The sequence below is a fragment of the Canis lupus genome, chromosome 2, assembly GCF_011100685.1.
Source record: "Canis lupus familiaris isolate Mischka breed German Shepherd chromosome 2, alternate assembly UU_Cfam_GSD_1.0, whole genome shotgun sequence".
Taxonomy (NCBI): domain Eukaryota; kingdom Metazoa; phylum Chordata; class Mammalia; order Carnivora; family Canidae; genus Canis; species Canis lupus.
The window spans coordinates 80,022,855-80,037,713 of NC_049223.1; the positions used below are offsets into that span (position 1 = coordinate 80,022,855).

The 14,859-nt window shown below is 57.5% G+C and overlaps 1 long non-coding RNA gene across 1 annotated transcript; it reads right to left on the minus strand.

Moving 5' to 3' along the window:
• Window positions 1-5,818: 5,818 nt before the first annotated feature.
• Window positions 5,819-10,331, minus strand: LOC111094715. Its single transcript, XR_005355109.1, has 3 exons — window positions 10,251-10,331; window positions 6,376-6,745; window positions 5,819-6,281 (listed from the first exon to the last, which is right to left on the minus strand). It is a non-coding gene; the product is annotated as an uncharacterized LOC111094715 (long non-coding RNA).
• Window positions 10,332-14,859: the final 4,528 nt, after the last annotated feature.

Genomic DNA, 14,859 nt, shown 5'->3' on the forward strand with positions numbered 1-14,859 from the left:
GGAGACTGAAAGGAGGTTGGGAAAATCTGATCCTATTTCGGGGACTTTACTGTTGTTTACACCGTTTTGATGAGCCTGTAGTAAAAACAAAAATAAGGCAACAGGAATGTTTAAAACTCCCCTTTCTCGGTCACTGATTGACAGGGGGACTCGGGCATATCACGTCAGTGAGCCTCGGTTGTTTTGTCTGTAAAATGGAAACAACAATGTGTGTCTCACGGACCCACTGTGTGCAGGAGGCGGATCGGGGCGCCCGGTAGGTTCTCTTCCCTCACGGGGCAGGTGAGTGGAGGTGGGGAGCCTGCGCCCCAGCAGCCAGCAGCCCAGCTCTTGAGGGGCAACTGCTTTGACTCAGGTGGGGGGGTTCCTGCCTTGACCCCCAGCCCCAGGGGTGCCCCACGCTCCCCGCCTTCCAGCGGTTGTGAAAGCCAAGCAGCCTCTGTCCCTCCTGCCGAGTCACGCACCGAGGTCCGTCGTCTCTGAGCGCCCGCGGCCCCACTTGGGAAATGGCAGGTGTGTCCCCCCGAAGTCCCGGCCCAGATCCCGGGTTTTGGGGGGGCGTGACCTCCGACGTGGGCAGGCTCCTCTACGCAGCAGCTCCGAGCTCTCCCAGGGCGAGGCTCACCTGAGACGTAGCAGTGAAGAATCCCAAAGTGCTCTGCAAACACAGGCCCAGCCGGCAGCTGCCCCCTGGGAATCGGGTTCAAGTCTGGGCTTCTGCTCCGAGGAGCCCCGCGCCCTGCCGGCGTCCTCCCCTCTTCTCCCCCTCAGGAGCCCCAGCTGAGCCACAGTTCCCGGACTCCCGGAGATCGGGGAGGGGCGTGGACACCGGGGCGGTGGGGGGCAGGCCGGACACCATCCCCCCGGGCGGAGACCCCTGGGGAGGGACCCCGAGGTCGGGGCGCGGCGGGGGCCTGCCGATTCCGATTCCACGAAGGCCTGGAACTTAGCGCCCGGGGAGCAGGCGGGGAGGGCAGTCCCCAGCCCCCCAAGCGGGAGCCTGGGACAGAAATCCCTTCCCGAGAGAGAAACATGAAGTCACGCTCCCTGGCACAGCACAGTACCTGGCTTGACCACTCACCTTGCCATGCACGGGGCCCCTAGATTTGAAAATAATGAAAAGCGTCGCTGGAGCAGCCCCGGACCCACCCCCACCCCGACTCAGCCTCCCTCTAGTCCCCCAAGGAGGCTCCTGAAAGCACAGTTTGAAAACTTGGAACCAGACCAAAGAGGGGGTGGCCGCGTGCAACCCATCCCTGCCCTCCGTGCCTCCCTCTCCCCAGTGTGACTTGTCATCCCCAATCGGAGCAGCCTGGGGGGCCCGGGACCTGTCCTGGGAGCGGACTACGGGAGCACACATCCATCTGGAACCCCGGGGCCCCCCCCAGGACTGGCAGAGAAGCACTGCCCACCCCCCACCCCCCTGCAAGCTACCTGGGTGCCCCTCGGGACCTGGCTTTGGCCTCCTACCTGCCCCACCTCTGGTTCTGGAGCCACCTTCGACCCTGGGAGATGGGAACCGGGGCAGGAACCCATGGGTGTCTCCTTGTCCTTCTCCTCTGGTCCTCCCAACTCCATTTCTCAAACGTCTCCCGGATCCGGGGCTCCCTGCCAGCCCTGCACAAGTACATGCGGCCCCAATGTCGGCGGGCCTCCCGGCCTCCAGGGAGGCCAGGGGGTAGTAGGCACAAGACTATGGTAGGTTCCAAACCTAGCTTCGCTGTGACTATCAGCTGTAGGATTCTGAGCAAGTTTTCCAACCGTGTCCAAATCTTCTTATCTTTAAAATTAGCACGATGGGGTCCCTGGGTGGCTCAGTTGGGTAAGCGTCTGCCTTCGGCTCATGTCTTGATTCCGGGGTCCTCGGTTTGAGCCCCGGGTCGGGCTCCCTGCTCAGCGGGGAGCCTGCTTCTCCCTCTCCCTCTGCTGCTCCCCCTACTTGTGCACGCTTGCTCTCTCTCAAATAACTAAATTCTTTAAAAAAAAATAAAATAAAAACAAAATTAGCATGATAATAGCACCTACCTTATAGCGTTGTTCAGAGGATTAAATGAGTGAATAGTCGGAAGCACTGGAACATAATAAATGAGCCCCAAGTACCAGCTCGTATCATTCCCCCTCCATGCTCCCTGCTGCGGCTGGGCGGTCTTCCTAACCTGCACATGTGACTTCACCTCCCATTACAGGCCCCCCACTAGACCCTTCACAACTGGGGCTCTGCTAAATGACTCTTTCTTTTTTTTTTTTAAGATTTTATTTATTCATGAGAGACACAGAGAGGGAGTCAGAGACACAGGCAGAGGGAGAAGCAGGCTCCCCCGCTGAGCAGGGGAGCTCAGGGAGCCTGATGCAGGACTCGAACCCAGGACCCCGGGATCACAGCCTGAGCCGAAGGCAGAGGCTCCACCGCTGCGTCACCCAGGTGTCCCTAAATGACTCTTATTATCATTCACTATGTAATAAATTATCCCAACATGTAGTGGCTTAAAAAACAAAAGCTGTTGACCATCTACCTTAGGGTCTGCAGGTTGAGGTCGAGGGTGGCCACCCATGCAGTTGCAGTCCATGTGTCCCCTGGGCTGCAGCCACCCACTGGTTTGGCTGAGGCTGGTGGATCCCTAAGACGGCCCATTTCTGTGGCCATCGTCAGGAGGCCTCAGTTGTCCCCACCTGGGCCTCTCCACAGGACGACAGGAAGTGGCAGCTGGCCTCCCCCAAAGCAACTGAGCCAGAAGCAAGACAGAAGCCATCGACCCTGCCCGAGAGTGACATCGCATCACCCCTGCCGTGTTCCATCAGTCACACAGATCAACCCCAGGACGGCGTGGGAGGGGATACGCTAGAGCATGACCGCTTTGGAGGCTGCCTTCCACACCCCTCCAGGCCGCGTCTTTCCCCAGTCCACAACGTAGGCAACAGTCCTGGAGCACGCTGGCACTGCCCACACAGCACCTCTGTGCCTTTGCATGTGCTGTTTCCGCTTCCCTCACATCTCCACCTACTTATGTTTAAAGACTTATCTAAGTCTTTAATTTCCAGTTTTTAAGAATATTTTTAGAAATTTATTTAAGACAGAGAGAGAAAGAGAGAGAGCACAAGCAGGGGGAGGGACAGAGGGAGAGGGAGGAGCAGGTTCCCCACTGAGCAGGGAGCCCGACGTGGGGCTCGATCCCAGGACCCCAAGATCATGACCTGAGCTGAAGGCAGATGTTTAACCTCCTGAGCCACCCAGGTGCCCCGGATTTAATTTCCAGAAATGCTTTTCTGTCCTTGCTAGGCCAGGAAAGTCTTTTTCCTGTGACCGTCACAGCAATTGGCCGGCCAGTAGGGATGACCATACTACCACTTGTGGAGCACTTGCTATGTTCCAAGCACGGTACTAAACACTCCACGTGTCATCACTCGCTGGGTCCCCGACAGCTCCGGGGGCGGTGCTCCTCCACAGAGGAGGGAACTCAGGCGCAGAGAAAACAGGAAACTGTGCCCAAAGTCGCGCTGCGCGTGGGAGGTGGCGTCCAAAGTCAGGCCCGGCTGTCTGGCTCTTGCGTTATGAACACAGTGTTACGTCTCGCTCCTTGATGGACGGAATCCGGACTGACTGACCCTGTGCTTCCAGTGCCCGGCCCACCAGAGAGGAGGAAGGGTTTGAGAAGGAGGAGGGAGGGAAAGGAAGGTTAGAAGAGCAGACAGGTCTGGATCCCGGCCTGTGGGGTGGAGGTCGAGGCAGGCTCCTGAGCAGGAGGGCTTTGGCCATCCAAGTCAGTGACTCGGACGGAAGGAAGAAAAGGAAGAAAGAAAAAACGAAGAGAAGCCGAGAGAGGAGCAACAGGCCAAGCACCCCCTCAGACCGCGGCGGAGGCCGACTAAGACTCCACTCCTCTTATTTCCAACAAACCTACTCTCCTCTTTCTCCACCACCCGCCTTCACCTTCCTCATTCCTCCTTCTGCCTTACCCTCGCACCGTTTCCTCCCCCCCTTCCTCCCTCCTTTTCCTCCTCCTACTCCTCCTCCTCCTCTTCCTCCTCTGAACTGTGAGATTCCCAAGGCCCAGCCCGTTCGTCGAGCCCCTCCCCCTGGCGGGAGAGGGAAGTGCACCCTGCCTCATCCCACCTGGATCCTGCAGACTTTTGTTTCGCAGGTTCTTAATTTTTATGTGTGCTTAGCCCCTTGTCCTATTAAAGGAGTGATTTAATTAACTCCGAGAAATGTAATTAATTTTAATTGTTCACGATAATTCATTGTTTAATACTCTATTAATAATTATAAAAAATCCTAATGCCCAGTTACTGTCCTATAATAAGATAATTAAACACTTGTATGGGAGACACTTCATTTTCAAGTGCTCCCACATCACTCCAGTCTCTGGAGCAAAGCTTCCTTGATTCAACCAGCAGCATGGTCACGTGGAGTCTCCCGAAGGTGGTGACTTTACATGGACTTTGGAGAAGGACAGGGTGGCCCAGAAGTTGGTAAAGAGCTTTACAGCAGGCGGAAGAGACCGAGCACTGCTGCGTCAGAGGAGGGAAGTCCCAGGAGCGGTGTCCTGTGCACTCGCCAAAGCCAAGGCTGGCCCACCCTGACCCGGCCACACCACGTCTTTGTGATGAGCAGGTTAATGAGGCACCAGTTAACACGTGTTATGGAGCAGTTACCATGCCCACTGCCTGCCTGCCATCATTCTTGATGATGGGGCCATGCTAGTGATCAAGACAGACAAAACGATGCTCTAGTGAAGCTCAAATTCCAGAAGGGAGAGTTAGACCATAGATGGATGGATGGATGGATGGATGAAGGGATAAATAAATGAATAAGTAAATTCAAAGAATACCAGTGTTGTGAAGAAAGTAAAACAAGATACAGTCAAGCAAGACTTGGTGTGTGGGTATGTGGGATGGGGAGTGCTCTTCAGCTAGACTAGTCAGAAAAAGGTTTGCAAGGAGAGGACATTGGCCCCAACATCTGCATTATGACAGGAAGTCAGTCTTACTTAGATCTCGGGGAAGAGTATTCCAGGCAGAGGCAAAGGCCTGGGGTTGGGCTGAGCCTAGAGGATCTGAGCGGCATGAAGGACAGCGTGGGCTGGCAGAGACATTAGGAAGAGAATGGTGAGTCATGAGCGGGGCGAGGACTGGACCATGCAAGACCTTGCAGGTCAGGGGTCAGCAAACCATAGCCGGGGGGGCCAAGTTCAGTCCACCACCTGTTCTTATAAGTAAAGCTTTATTGGAACATAGCCATGCCCGTTCAATTGCGAATCACGGCCACTTTTGCGCCATAAAGGCAGTGTTGAGTAGTTGCGACAGAGACCATATGGCCCACGGAGCCGAAAATATTTACTATCTGGTCCTTTGCAGAAAAGGTTGCCAACTCCTGTTGCAGAGCATTGGATTTTATTTTAACCGTAATGGGAGCCCCTGGAGGGTTTTAAGCAGGCGAATGTCATGATCTAATTTATATTTTTAAACTATCATTCTGGCAGCTGGGTGGAGAGAAGACCGGAGGGGTGGCAGGGAGGGAGTGCAGCCAGAAGAGGCTTTCCAGCCGAGGCTCGGGCTGATGGAGGTTCACTGCTGTGCGGAAGTCAGGGTAGAGGAGGTGGAAGGGTAGGCCTCGGAGGAGGCCCAGCAGCCTCCCAGCGTGAGGTGATGGGAGCTTGGACAAGGATCAAGGTTGCCAGGAGGGAGAGAAGTCTGAACTGAGAGGTCTTCAGAAGGCCTGGTTGATGGGTCTCATTGAGGGACTGAGATGTCAGGAGTCCAGCACCCCTGCTGCCTCCCCTGTGCCCCCCCTGCGGTGCTCCCCTTCACGGGGCCTCAATCTCCCCTTTGTGGAAAATCCAGAGGTGGGACCTTCCAATTGGGCCCTCTTGGTTCGCTCAGCCTAGCCTGAAAGCTGAGTCTGGAGCAGTCACTTTACCCCGCAACCCAATGGTGTCTCCTATGGCCATGCACCTGCTACAGCTGCAGAGGAGGACAGACAGGGGGCAGTCGGGGTGGGGTGGGTGGTTGGGGCTGGCTGCGGTGGGGACTTGCTGGGGCAGCTGGGCCAGAGCCGACCTCAGAGGACCCGCCAGACTTGGCTAGGCAGAGGAGGAAGAGGAGGGGGGCACCCCAGGCCAACCAGAAGATGGGCTGTAGACTCAGGCTAGGGGTTCAGTCCAGTTTCTTGGAGTAAAAGAAGGAGGAAGTAGCAGAAATCCACCTGGACCTCTCAACTCCGAAAACATCTCAGGAGCAGTCATCCATTCATTCCAGAAATATCTGTTGAGAACCTAGAGAACCTAATGTGGATATAGCAGTTAGTAAAACAGACGAGGATCCCCCCCCTCCTCTTTGTGGGAACTTATATTGCACAAAAACCTAGCAAGCACCTACTGTGTGCCAGGAGCTGGGTGCTGGTGAATGAGACACACTCCGTGCTCATGGGGAAGCCATTGCCCTCGATCGTAAGTACCCACTTAACGCCTGAGAAGTAGAATTCGGTGAGTCCAGGAGGACGTGAGATCCCAGAGCAGGTGCCATGTCACCTGGAGACCAGGTGGGCCGATGGCTGATTTCACGTCATAACTTGGCTTGGCTATGGTGTCCAGCTGTTTGGCCAAACACCAGTCTGGGTGCTGCCGTGAAGGTATTTTTTAGATGAGATGAACGTGTAAGTCCGTAGCTTCCGAGTAAAGCAGATCGGCCTCCGTAAGTGGGTGGGTCTCATCTCATCACCTGAAGGCCTGAAGAGAAGCTGAGGTTTCTGGAGAAAGAAGCAATTCTGCCTTTAAAATGCAACACGAAAGCTCACCCGAGTTTCCAACCTGCCGGCCTGGGCCGTGGATCGCAGACTCCGCAAACCTTACCTGTACGTCTCACCTGCCCTACGAATTTCAGAGCCGTGTGTGTGTGTGTGTGTGTGTGTGTGTGTCCCCTATCAGTTCGATTTCCCCAGAGATTCCTGATTAATACAGGGTCCTGTGGTCCACCTTCACCTGAGCTGATGACCCCTAGAAGACATCTGGGCCAACGCCCCGGGATACAGGTTGAGAAACTGAGGCCCAGACCCAGTAAGGGACTTTATCAGCATCACCAGGGCAGACCGGACTTGAGCACGGGCCTCTTGGTGCCATCAATGCCCCCACACCTCCTCAGTCTGGAACAGCTCGCATTTCATCTGAGAGTCCGGGATGCCCTGGTAAGAGGGAGATCCGAGAGCCCGGAACATTCCATAAGGAGGCAGAGTCACACTTGCCCCAAGCCTGCCTGCCCCGCCTGCAACCCAGCCTGCCCAGGGTGATGGCTGCAGGGCAGGCCCTAGATTGGGGACCAGGAAAGGGCAGAGGGAGGGATTCGGTGAGGGGACAATAGGGTGACGTGAGTCACTCCCATAGGGGCTGGTGTGGCTGCAGCTGGGAGGAAGGAGGGCACAAGGGGGCTGGGCTGAGGGCTTGTTTCTGAGGCAGCCAAGTGCCCTCTGTGTGCACACCCCCTCCGGATATGGGTGCAGGGGGCATAGAGGCAGAGAGGGACGAAGGTCTCTAGACACCCAGAGGGAGACACAGAGTCAGAGAGCCCCAGAGAAGGACGTCGTGAACACGCACACATGCACGCACACGTGGGGGCCTAACAGCAGCCAACTAGCTTCCCGGAAACTATCCTCCCACGTATCTATCCCAGGCCCTGGAAAGTATGACGTACTTGCACCCTTGAAAGGGACAAGGATGGGGAGGTCTCCGGAGCCCTAGCCCCCATCCCTGCCCTCGGAACAAACCAAGACCCTACCCTTTTCAAAGCAGGCAACAGGTTGGAAAGGTGGGGCCAGGGCCACCCCAGGCAGTTGGGCCCCAGCCTCCCCGTCCCCAGGTGGAGTCAGACCTGGGGCCGGAGCTGGGGTATAGGGTGCAGGGAAGGACCTACGGTCCCCATGGCCCCCTGGGTCCAGAGTCGCCCACTCCCCACCCTGCCCCAGAGGCCACCTGGGAGACTCAGGGCTGAGAGCATCGAGGGGGCACAGGACCTACCTCCCCCTGAACCCCTACCTGTGCCAGGGGCCGGCCAGCAGTCTTACATGACCCACCTCTGTGGATCGCCTTAAAATCCCCTGAGCCAGCCTGACCTACTCCGCCTTCTCTCCATGTCCAGTCAATGTGTACTTAGTGAGCACCTGCTGTATACCTCATGAGCAAGCCAGGTGGGCCCCTGCCCTCTTGGAGTTCCACAAAGCTTGGGGATGCTGCTGTCCCCTGCAGACCCTGGGGTGGTGGGGGAGGCCGGAGCCCAGAGGAGCCCTGGGGAGACTGTCCCTTCCGGGGTCGGGGGTGGTGGAGCACAGGCCCTTGAACCCTCCACTCCTGACCCCGTCTTTGGGGTCAGACACTGCCACCTTGGGGGAGAGCCCGGGGGACCCCGTCCTGCCTCGGAAGTCAATATGGGGGAGGCCACATGCCCCTGCCCGCCCCCAGCAGAGGCTGAGCACCCCTCCCTGCCCCCGGCAGGCGCTCCAGATACAAGAGCCCAGCATCTTCCTCGGTTCCACATGGAAGCCAGTAAGTGGCTGCATCCCCACCCTAAGCACTTAAATATACAATTTGCTTGAAGGAATTATACACTGCCGGCTGCTTTTAAAATCGAGAAAAGACCCCCCACAGAACTGTTTCCTTTCCTCAAGTGGCATCATCTTCGGCAGAGAAGCTGCCCGATTCTCTAATTGCGCCATCTGTGCTGGGGAGGGCGGGGGCTGGGCTCGGAGTCTGTTCCCTCCAATTCCGTCCTCAATTCCACATCCCCACCTGCTGGGCTCTTGCTGGGTGGCCCTGGGGCTCTGACCCCCAGCTGCCGGCCGCCCCCCAGGGGCTGGACACTTCACCCCCCCAACGCTTCTCACTTTGAGATCGAGGGGGGTTAACCCCTCAGCCCCTGCGCGGAGGGATCCCCCCCGCCCAGATTGGGCTCGGTGGTGTCTCTCCTAAATTCTGCTGCTTACAGAATCTTCTGGAAGCCCAGCTGGGCATGACCCGCAGGGACCTTCTGCTGCCCTGTAACAAGACCCCAGAGTAAGGCTTTGACTCCAGAGAGCCGGCTTCTCTTTCCTCGCCCCATGTTACCTGCCTGGGACTCAGGGACCAACAGAGACCTGGGTTCAGAGCCCGGCTCTTCCCCTTCCCAGCGGGGTGACATGGGGGAAGCCGCTGGACTTCTCTGAACTGGTGTTTCTCCATGAAAACACACACACACACACAGAGACACACACACACACGCACAACCTGTCTTCTTCTATTCTCCTGACCACATTTCTCAGTTTGGGTTCCCCCCAAAGCAGACAAAGATTTGGCTACAGGTCAATTAGGAAGGAGGTGACCCCAGGACACCATGCTCACGGCAAGAGCCCCAAAGTGACAGAAGGAGGAAGGAAAGCCATAAAGGGTGGGCACTGAGCAGTTACTCCTGCAGGCAACCAGGGCCAATCCCGCTGGGACCCTCTGAGAGGCTGGGTGGGGCACAGCTCAGAACCGCCCCCCCACTCCCACCCCCACCCCCAGGTGAGGAAGCTGGGCCTGCGGAGGGTCACTCCTGGAGCACCGGCTCCCAGGCCTGCCCCAGGCGGGGACTGACCGCAGGGCAGGGCTGCAGAGCGCCTGGGGAGTGTCTGCAGGCAACCCCGGGGTGCCTGTGCCCAAACCCTCCTTGCCTTCCTGCAGGGTGGTGACTAGCGTAGCACCCAGCACATAGCAGGTACACGGCTGCCCCCTTCTCCCCTGGCTAAATGGCCTCATTTAAAATCCCGATCCCAGTAGGATTAGGACAAAGGAAGACGTCCAGTGCACGAGTCCCAGGCCCCGAGGCCCCATCCTCCACGGGAGCTGGAGCCAAGCCGGCCGAGGGAAGCTGAGACCGGGGCTGTGGCCCCTGAGAAACCAAGTCTCCATCCCTTTCTCCCAGGTCTAAGCTGGCTTCCTCCGCCACAGCTCCCCCCACCCCTGCCCCGGGGCCCCGCTGGCACCACCTCCTCCCGGCAATCCCATCCCTGGTCAGGTCAGCACCGCCCGTAGTCCAGCCTCTTGTGGCAGCTGGCTCCCCCTGGGCGAAGCTCCACCTCTCCACGCCCCTGCCCCCACCAGCCCCGCTCGCAGGGGGCTCTCCTGTCACTCCAGAGCCATCTCAGGGACCCGCATGGCCTCTGTCTGGGCAGGGGGAGTGGTCAGCAGCTCACTGTCACCTGCCCAGGTCACCTCCCTGCATCTTCCTGTCTCAATATTCACACTTACCTCCCCTGGCCCTCAGGTTCTCTCTCGAGGTCTGAGCGTCAGTCCTAGTTCAGGACCCGTCAGTGTAGGAGAGGACCCAGGGGAAGCTGGACAGGCCGGCCCATGGCGTTCTGAACAGCAAAGACCTTTGCCACCCACATCAAATAGGTGCACAGAGCTCTGCAGTGCCTGCTACCTCGGCCCCTTCCAGATGTCCTGGTGCCTTGATCGAATCCTACAGGCCCGACTGTGGACACTGTCTGCTGGGGAGGGGAAGCACATGACAGGGTGACATATGGGAGGTCATTGTGAGGCCTCAGCCATGCAGGGATCTGAGGACAAGATATTCAGACAGAGGAAGAGGGAGCAGTGTATGCAAAGGTCCTGAGGTAGGAATGCTCTAGGGATGTCTGAAGGTGAGTAGATGTGAAGATGGAACTATTTCGGCCTCAGTTTGGACGGGGCTCCAAGACAATAGACACCAATCACACCCACATTTCCAGCTGAGGCATAGAGACCTCCCAAGCATGATTTGCAAAAGAGGCGGTAAGAACTGGCCTTGCCACCCTTCACCAGTTTCCTACTTCCAGCTTAAAAGAGGCTGGAAAACCCAAGAAAGGGGCTGGAGAAGAGGGGAGTTTGGGGGCAGGGACTGTTGGGAGTTCTGAGAGCTTCCCCCCTGCCAGGGTGGAAGTACCTGCCCTTTCTTGGTGTTCAGGGTGGGGGGTGGGGGAGGGTTCTCCAGCAAGACCACTTGGAGGGGTGGATACGGCTCCCCTGGGTGCTCGGTGGCTGCGCATGCACAATGGTACACGACTCACCTGGGAACTGTTAAGATGATAACATGGGGGAAGGTCAGGGCCAAGTGTCTCCCAGGGACAGGAGGTGGGCCACAGAGGGAGGGGCGGGGAGACCTCTGTGGGTACCGGGCATGGAAGGCAGGCGGGGAAGCCCACGGGCCAGCCTGCACGGCACTGCAGGTGGGTGGGGGTGACTAAGGTAAAATGAGGTCCCTGGGGCAGGCCCTAACCCAACCTCACTGACCAGTGTCCTTGTGAAAAGAGGAGCTCAGAACACATGGGGGGCAGAGCTTGCAGAGGCCATGAGGTCTCAGGGACACGGTGTCACCTGCAAGGCAGGGAGGGAGGCCTTCCGCCGGCCTTCTGCTTGGCCCTGGACTTGCAGCCTCCAGGAGGGACAGGAACATCTGTCGTTGACGCCCCCCGGCTGTGCAGCCCGAGCGCACTAAGATACCCCAGCAAGTTGTACCGAATCCCAGAAAGGACACCCAAGGGGCTGCGGGGGCTGCTGCTGCCGAGCCACCTAAGCTCCTAGCAGCTTTGCCACCTGCTGTTCTGGGGTCAGGGACAGAGCCGCGGAAGCTCCGCCCCCTTCGAGGGAAGGCCACGCTCCCCAGTGAGGCATTCAAGGCCCCAGGCCCACCCCCACCCACCACCCACCCCCTCCTGGGTCCCTTTGGCTGTTGACAGAACTGCCCGCCAGCCTTCGGACCCCGCCAGGCTGTCCTCTGTGCCTCCACCCAGAGTGCCCTCCCTCGTCTAACACCTCCTCTCAGGCTGGGCCCAACAGCACCTCTTCCAGGCAGCCTCCCTGGGCCCTCCCCTGTGCTTCCAGGGGGCCCTGGGCTGGTCTAGTGTCACCATCAGCTTCCACTGCTGCACCTGAGAGTCTAAAGGGCAGATGCCGGGGCCTTGGGTGCAAGAGGGACGCACAGGAGGAGGAAAGCGGGGCTCCCTGGAGCGGGGGGCATCGTTGCCTGTCGGAGCTGACGGAAGCTCGGGAGACCACCTGCTCCGACCCGCTCACCTGCACACGGGGGGTGGGGGTGGCTCGAGGCCCAAGGTCACAGGGGTCAGACGCCCCAACAGGCCGTCTCCGGCCCAGCGCTCCCCGCGCGCTGGCGAGCCTTCGCCAACCCCCCTCTTGACAAGTGGAGTTTAATTATTTACGACGGTGCTTTATAGCTGCGGGTGAACCCACCAGAACATATTTTGTAAAAGTAATGAAGGCTCAGTAATGCGAGACCTCGCTACAGCTCCCGTCACTAAATCTTGGCCCAGGAGTCGGCCAGACTGCGTAGGTGCTTTTTCCCCCCCTCCTTCTCTCTTTCGGAGAATTACAGGGTTTGCAGATTAGGATTGGCTGTGGCACAAGGCGTAGCCGAGACATTTTTTCTCAATTAGGGGGGGAGAAGAGCGGGCTTGAAGGAACCAGAGTCTGAGCCCCTTAAGTGGGGATCAGGAGGGGGAGTTGGCCACGGCCCCCCTGCCATGGACACCACCGTGCCAGGTGTCATCTGGGGCAAGCGGGGACGCTGCCGCGGAGCCCCCACTCAAGCCCTGGGGGCAGAGGAGACAGGACATGAGCAGCGAGGGCAGGCCTGGGAGTCTCTGGGCCTCGGTGTCCCCGTGTGAAATTAGGAAGACACCGCCTCTTCTGTTTCCTTCTGCAACGTTCCAATCTTTCTCCCTGGCAGTGACAATGGTGAGACGACAGTTGTAATTCAGGGGGCACTTGTGCCATGGGTGAACTTGAGGAGTGCCCCCAAGCCCCCTCAGGCAGGCATTAACTCCAGTTGGCAGAGAAGGGCAAGTGACTCACCCAAGGTCACTGAGCTGAAGGGCTACAGAGGCAAGATTTGAACCCAGGCCCTCTGGCTCCAGAGAGCTTCGCACTGACCACCTACGGGACCAGGTGCTGTAATGGGCTCCTCATGTGCTATGGCTCATTACGTCTTCCTGAGAAAGATGAGGCCTGTGGTCTCCCCTCATTTATAAGTGAGAACACCAAAGCTCCTAGTGAACCCTGACTTGGAACCTGGTCGCCCACCTAACGACACACCCCGGGTCTCTCTACTCAGTGTGGCTGTGGCCCCAGCCCTCTGGGCTAAGTTCCCTGGACTCCAGGAGACATAGTGCAGCCTCCCCAAAATACCAAAGAAGCAAAGATGACGCCCCCCCAACTTGTTGTATGGGAGGGCCGGTGGGGGGGGTGGAGGGGCCCAGATTGAGCTGGCAAGTGATGCTGTTTTGAGCCAGACTGGAGAGAAAGGGAGAGAGGTGGGGGCGAGGCAGGGAGCGTTTACCTGGAGGTTGTGCCTGGAACATTCCAGCGTTTGGGAGGAAGGTTGCAGAGCCTTCAATAATAGAATTTGGGGTGAAAAACTCAGACGGTGAGGTGGAGGGTCTGGACTGTGAGTCCCGCACAGAAAGGAACCATTCACCTGGGAACCTTCGGTGTGTACGGCAGAGAAGGTGCTGATTTGGGCCTCGTTCTGCGACTAACAAGGGGCAGCCTCGAGCATAGCCTCACTTCTCTGGGTTTCCTCCTTCTCTCTCTAATCAGGCCCATCTCCCCACAACAGAAAACCGTAGCAGGCAACTACCTAAACACATCGTCGTGCAGGTGAGAGGCTTTCAAAGCTCCTTGAGAGCCAGTTCAATAAAAGTACTCACAAGACCATGCCAGGAGTTAAGGCAATGCCAGAAAATTCTGCAAGCAGCTCATCCAAGTACATACCGCTGGATATTGGAACCACATGCTTTTGCTTGGTCCTCAGGAGGGAGTGCAGAGCTAGCTGACCATTCGGGGTGTTGATTATAGACCTACTCTCAAGGAAAGAAGATCAAATCATCCGTTCATCCAACACTTACTGAGGAGGGACCATGCGCTTGCCCTGTCGCAGACACTGGGGATATATGGCAGTGAACAAAACACCAAGTCCTGCCTTCACAGAGCTTACAGTTTAGTGGAGAGACAAGCTTGTATTTTAAAAAGTGAAGCAGGGAATAAATAAATAAATAAATAAATAAATAAATAAATAAATAAATATAATAAATAATAAATAAAATAAAATAAAATAAAATAAATAAAATAAAATAAATAAAAAATGAAGCAGGGAGAGGAAAGAGGCGGGTGGGGGTCAGGGAAGTCCTCTGCAGGAAGGTGGTATTTGAGCAGAGGGGAAGCAGCCGGAGAAGGAGCCGGCGACGTCTGGGCATGTCTGGGGACGGTGCTCCAGGTGGAGGAATCAGCAAGGCCGAAGCCTGGGTGGGAGCACCCCTGGCCCGATGGAGGACTGCTGGGGAGGCCAGTGGGCAGGGACAGGGCGGGGGGTCCGAGTGTCACAGGAGCCACACCAGGCAGGGCCTCATGGGACACAGTGGGGACTCTGGCTTTCACTCTGAGCCACATGGGAACCAGTGGAGGGGCTTTCGGGCAGGGTGTGATCGGCCAGGCTGTCGCAGGCTCCCGTCGGCCCGCAGAAGCACGGAGCACAAACCGCACTGAGGCCAAGCCAGGGCGAAGCAGGTGGGAGCCACTCGCAGGAACCCAGGTGAAAGCTGCGGGCCGGGGTGGTCGCTGCGGAGTGGGTGAGAAGCAGCTGCTCAGGGATGATTTTGAAGTCAGAGACAACAGGAAGGCCATTTATGCTGCTCTGATTTACAGTCCAAGGTGAATCTGGCCACCGGGTCAAGAGCTTTGCATACAGGTGTCCTCGGCTGACACCGACATTCTCTCTTCCGATGCTAATCTCCAGAAACTAGAAGGAAAGAGGCTTTTCCACCTGAAAACGGTTACGCACCTCAAGGCAGGTGGGAGCAGGAGA